This window comes from Rhinopithecus bieti, unplaced genomic scaffold (genome assembly GCF_001698545.2).
Source record: "Rhinopithecus bieti isolate Rb0 unplaced genomic scaffold, ASM169854v2 scaffold_10347, whole genome shotgun sequence".
NCBI lineage: Eukaryota > Metazoa > Chordata > Mammalia > Primates > Cercopithecidae > Rhinopithecus > Rhinopithecus bieti.
The window spans coordinates 6,358,158-6,364,443 of NW_016806836.1; the positions used below are offsets into that span (position 1 = coordinate 6,358,158).

At 44.2% G+C, this 6,286-nt stretch overlaps 1 long non-coding RNA gene across 2 annotated transcripts; it reads left to right on the top strand.

Moving 5' to 3' along the window:
• The first annotated feature begins 3,617 nt into the window (after window positions 1-3,617).
• Window positions 3,618-5,977, top strand: LOC108533417 (uncharacterized). Of its 2 annotated transcripts, none has more exons than XR_001886725.1 (3): window positions 3,618-3,826; window positions 3,921-4,235; window positions 5,699-5,977. It is a non-coding gene; the product is annotated as an uncharacterized LOC108533417 (long non-coding RNA). The 2 variants fall into 2 exon arrangements; XR_001886726.1 differs by having other exon boundaries at window positions 3,618-3,745.
• Window positions 5,978-6,286: the final 309 nt, after the last annotated feature.

Consider the following 6,286-nt stretch of genomic DNA (forward strand, 5'->3'; position numbering starts at 1 on the left):
CTTGAGTAAGCAAGAAAGGATGGGATCTAGCAATAAGTAAAAGGTTGGCCTTGGAAAAGAACACAGGTAGTTAACAAAGAAAACCGAATATATGGACAGAACCCTGGCAGGAAGTAAATGTGGTGGGGGAGGTTGTTGAAGCTCTTTTCTAATGACCTGTATTTTCTCAGTGAAACAAGATGCAAAGTTATTAGCTGAGAGTGAAACTAGGGGAAGAATTGTTGGGGGTTTAAGCAGAAATAAGGAAGTATGACATAGTTACCTAAGAGAATGTGAGGTTGCTACCCAGGAGTTAATCGTCCCTGTGGAGAGGGTCCAGTTGTCTCTGAGTCCACTCAGGCGGGGCACTTCAACCATCAGCTTCTTTAACTCCCTCCTTTCTCCCCTCAGAGGACCAGTTGGAATCTATTAACCCCTTGGTCCTCATATTCTCACTTGGAGCCAGTTTATAAAGTTCACAAGGCCACAAAGAGAGAAATTTGGTAACATTGCTGAAATATATTAGCAGCTGGGCATATCTCATACTTAGAAGGTTAGTACTATCACTTCCCTGTACTAGCCAGGTGAAGGCCTCCAGCCCTGCCTTTTTTCCTCAATCTGTAGACCTCTCCTTGTCCTAATCCAGCTTCAGAACTGAATAATAATAATAGATAACACGTGTGAGCAATTACAAGGCACTACTCCAAACAGTTCACATTTATTTAATCACAATAATTCTATGGCATAGGTACCATTGTTATCAACCTTATTTTATAATGAGGAAACTGAGGCACAAAGTAATTAACAGAGTTGGTACCTAAGCTGAATTTGAACTCAGGCAGTCTGGCTCAGGGCCCATGCTCTTGACCTCTACATACGTATCTATATGTACTGAAAGTGTCAGAGAGTGATAAACACTCCAGGGATCTGGGCTTGGGCAAAGTAAATAAAATTTTAGAAGGACTGCAGTCAAGTAGGTGGGGATGAGTCTCTGTGCTTGAGAGAGGGTTGGTGAGAGATTGCTGCTGACAGAAGGGTGGCCACATGGTGACCCAGAAAGCCTAGGACCAAAGGGCAGAGCCAATATCAGTACAAAGACAAGTTGAACAGGCTGAAGAAGACTTTCATGAATCTTCCCCACGCTGTGTGTAGACTCTTCACCAATCAGCATAGGATGCTTAATTTAATCTTGATTTGCTGTTCCCCTGGCTTCCATATGTGTTTCTCTTGTTTCCATGACAGGGGAGCATATGCTGTGATGGGAGCTACAATCATGATACGGTAAAATGGTTCCCAATCAATGAACACTTCATCAATGAACAATAAACTTTATGAAGAACTTCATCAATGAAAAATCTATCAATGAGTGCAGAACACAGCATGTTACTGACATTATGTAGTTCAATGCTTATAACACCACTGTGAGTTACACAGCATTATTCCCATATTCAGATAAGGAAAGGGAGGCTCAGAGAGGTTGTACTGCAATACCAAGGTCTCATAGGTAATACATGGGAGAGGCGGAGCTTGAGCCCAAGCTTGCTTGGAGTCCGAAGTCTGTGCTGGCTACACTGTACCAGCTGCCTCTCTATTTTGAGATAAAGCACCAGGAGCGCTACAGAACCCTTCAGGGCCCCCAAGGGCCTCTGGGTCAGGGCTCCTGGGCGAGAGGGACTCCCTTTAATGAAGGCAATTGAGAAACAATCCTCCTCTTTATTTGCCTGTAACAGGAGCTCAGAAAAGCTAATTATCTTCCTGTGAACCAGTTAACTATTCAATTTTCTCCATTTGGGTAATTAATTATCAGAGTCAAATGCAGGATCCAGCTAATTTTAGAACCATGCAGCTGTAGGGTCATCTGGGGAACAAGCTAAGTTGAGAAAGGAGGAAGAGCAGGCGCCAGCATTTGTCATGGCTTAGAGAAAGGCGGGGTGTTGAGGGACCTTGGGCTGGCTGGAGTGGAGGGTAGCGAGAATTGCTTAAGGCAGGCTGGCTGGGATTCCCTCAGCACCAGACAGCAGAATAGTCAGTGTCCAAACACAGGAGGACAAAGATGCTATTGCAGCTGCCAGTCCCATGTTGGAGAATTAAGGCGGGGGGCAATTCAACCACCAGATTCTTTAACTCCTCCCTTTCTACCCTTAGGGGACCAGTTGGAATCTATTAGCCCCCTTGGTCCTCACATTCTCACTTGGAGCCAGTTCATAAAGCCACAAAGAGAGAAATCTGGTAACATTGCTAACATTTATCAAGAGCTGGGCATATCTCATACTAAGGTTAGGTACTATCACTTCCCTATATTAGAGATGAGAAAACTGAGGCTCAGAGAGGAGATAAAACTTGTTCAAGATTTCGTGGTTAGGATACAGCAGAAGCTGGGATTTGAGCTCAACTCCTGAACCCATGATCTCACTGCCTCCTAAAGTGCCATACTATATGTACAATTTTAATATGAGCAGCACCAAAGTGAAGACATTAGGCTATTTGGGGCATCAAGGGTTGGAGGAGTACTTGGTTCACTAAAACAAAGTCAATTGGTTAAGGATATTCAAATCCTCAGCAAGCTCCTCGGCAGGGAGGGGAATGTTCCTCCCATCTGCCAATGCAGAGGGTATAGATTCTCAACATTATTCATTCCCATGTGCTCCAGGGGTATCAAGAAAGGTTAGAGAATACCTGGCCATAGACTTTGTCCCCTGGGCCAGTTGCTGGGGGTGAGGACAGGGGTGGGAATGAGGGTGATGATAGTTTTACTGGGCATTTAGTATATGCCAAGAAGTGTGATTAACTCATTTCATCCTTACAACAGTACTGGAGATCCCCATCCCCATTGTACAGACAGATAAATTGAAACACAAAATTTAGTCCCTTGCCCTTGGGAAAAGAAGTTGAATTCAAATCTAGGCAATTTGACTCCACAGCCTATCAAGTCAACTGGGCCCTGGCAGAGGGTCAGAGAGACAGCCAGAACTGGTGAGAAGCCTACCCCAAACCATGGACAGCTCCCAGGTGACCCTGTGGTTGAACAGCCCAATTTCTGAGACTACTTCAATGCCCTCCCTGACCACCACCAATGTCACCCATTGTGACGCACTCTGCTGCCTTCCAGAAGGGAATTCTCCTTGGACTGACTCTTAGGGAACAGATCCTCTGGCTTGATTCAGGTCCCTAAGAAGCCCTATGGAACTGGTTCTTAAGCCAAGTATATCCCTCCTCAGAGTTCTGAACACCCATCCTCTGAGACAAAAGGATTTTCTCCAGAGTAGGTCAGGCAGGGAACTGCTACCCACATCAGCCCAACAGTCTGTCTCTGCCCACTAGTCCTGCTCTTCCCATGCCCACCACCCTTCCCCATTACTATGGGAAAGCCATTTCCCTCTGCCTCAGTTCTCCATATGTACCTTTACCATCTCTGCAAAAGCCCAGGGCCAAAGCAGTCTCCCCAAATTAGGTCTTCCTCCTTTTGACAGCCCTTATGGGAGTTGCCAAGTTCAAAGTCAGGCTCCCTGGCCCAAGCTGCTGGCCCAGAGCCCCAGCAGGTGCAGCACAGTTGCTAAGCAACATCTCGGAATCTCTGTGTGTTCCTGTCACATGATTACTGTAGCTAAGGAAACAAGTCCTCTGGCATCCCAGGACGCAGCAAGGCCTAGGCAGCGGTGTGTTACCTGAGGCCTAACAAAAATCCTGCTGTCCTGTATTCCTGACAAGTTGTGGTTCCCTAAACTGCTATAGGAGACTATCAGGTTGAATTTTGTCTTTTATCCAGGTACTGACTCTTAGAAGAGAAGGCCTAAATTGGAATCTTAGTCACTTGCTGCACACTCATGGAATCTAGTTCTTTGGGATGGTCAGTAGGAACAATGCCTTTAGAAGGAAATATTAATAGGCTTGGATTCAAGAGACAATCACATATCCCCAATTACCCCATTCTCTATCCTTAGATTCCATTGTAGAGGCAAAATGGAAAAGGCTTGGATTGGACAATGGAAAAGCTGAAGAAAGGCTGAAGACAAGAGCATTGCTCCAGGGTCCCAGGTCTACAGTAGCACAAGAGCCAGACAGGGATTTCCCTACAATGCCACCTTGCCACACCTGCATCTCAAACACTAGAGGAAAGTGGATGACACATCAGGGGATGCTACTGTCTCCTTGGAGGGCCTGCCTCCCCAGTCTTCCAGTCCAAACTTCCTGCAGCTTCTTCTCCAGGATTGGCCTAGAAATAAGGAAATCTCTATGAAGGACAAACAGCTAAAGAGGTAAACAATAGCAGAGGAAATATTAAGATTTTTTTTTTTTTGAAATAAAGTATCTCTCTATTGCCCAGGCTGGGGTGCTGTGGGGTGATCTCGGCTTACTGCAACCTCTGCCTCCTGGGTTCAAGTGATTATTGTGCCTCAGCCTCCTGAGTAGCTGGGACTACAGGCGCCTGCTATCATGCCTGGCTAGTTTTTGTATTTTTAGCAGAGACGGGGGTTTTACCATGTTGGCCAGGCTGGTCTCAAACTCCTGACCTCAGGTGATCCACCCACTTCAACCTCCCAAAGTGCTGGGATTACAGGCATGAGTCACCACGCCTGGCCTAAATATAAGAGAATTTGAGCACCAATGAGGAAGGCACAACAAGTGAATAATTGGAATTCCAAAAATAAAGAACAGAGAGAGACGGTGGAAGGAAATTATCAAAGAAATAATTAAAATCTATTGAAAATAATTGAAATATTCCAGAAAAGAAAGGTATGAGTTGTTTCCAGATTCAAAGATTCCAAAGAGTGGCCAACATAAACTCTGGAAATATTTCCATGTCAAGTCACATCTTTCAGAAGTATCAGATCACTGGTGACAAAGAAAAGATGCTTCCAGAGAGTAAAAGCAACTTTCATAGAAAATGTCAAAAACCATAATGGCATCAGACTACTCAAGTGGCAGATCCAACACCATGGGGCAAGATCCACTAAATATCCAAGGAAAATAGTTTTATCTGTTCTATTACAACTGTTTTCATTCCGACAGCCTATTTTTTTTTTTAACGACCAATCCCCCTTTCATAACATCCTGTCCTTTTTTTTCATGAGTGCAGTGTCTAATACCATCTTCTCCCTACATCATCCCAAATTCCTCAAAATTGTATGCAGTAGTGTGGTCTTTATCTTTCACATTAGAGCCTTTCTTCAAATACTTGGGGATGTTCTCTTTGTCACCAGTGATCTGATACTTCTGAAAGATGTGACTTGGATCGGGTACAGTGGCTCACGCATGTAATCCCAGCACTTTGGGAGGCCAAGGCAAGTGGATCACCTGAGGTCAGCAGTTCCAGACCAGCCTTGCCAACATGGTAAAACCCTGTCTCTACTAAAAATACAAAAATTAGCCAGATGTGGTGGCAGGTACCTGTAATCCCAGCTACTTAGGAGGCTGAGGCAGGATAAATGCTTGAAACTGGGAGGCAGAGGTTGCAGTGACCCAAGACCATGCCATTGAACTTCAGCCTGGGCAACGAGAGTGAAACTCCATCTAAAAAATAAAAGAAAGATGTGACTTGAGATGGAAATATCTCCAGAGTTTATGTAGGCTACTCTTTGGAATCTTTAAATCTAGAAACTCATGCCTTTCTTTTCTGGAATACTTCAATTATTTTTAATAGATTTCAGTTACTACTTTGATAATTTCCTTCCATTGGCTCTCTCTGTTCAATGACTAACAGAAATTCTTGAGTTTGCAGAACAACAGATAAGAAAAGAAACAACTTGCTGAAATGCTGAACATTCCTCTGCTTATGAGATAACAAAACCGGCTGTAATCAAATGGAACCAGTACAGCCAACTAGAGTCTGCGCAGAATCAGTTGCTGAATCGCAGCTTGAATTTCCGCCACAAGTTTCATGCTAACTCCCTCCAAATGTGCACACGTGCTCCATGAGGTAGCATAGAAAGATAACTGCACATGCCCAAGGACTGTCCAGACCTCCCCTTTTCTTCCACCAATCACCTGCTAATCTCAAAACTCACTCCCTAAACCTTTTCTAATAAAATGACTGCCTGAAAGCTGGCACAGAGAGACAGGTTTGAGCTGGACTCCTGTCTCCTTGTTAGTCAACTTACAATAAAAATCTTTTCTTTTCTCAAAAGCCTGGTGTCTTAGTAATAGCTTCTAATGCATCAGGCAGAAAGCTCCTTTTGCTCTCTAATAGTTGTTTGGATAATTTGATGTTTGGGTTAGGCTTAGGTTTAAGTGTTTAGGTTGCCTGGACCTGCTTAAGAGTAAAGCATTAAAAACTTGATCTACCACACATCTACAGCCATCTGATCTT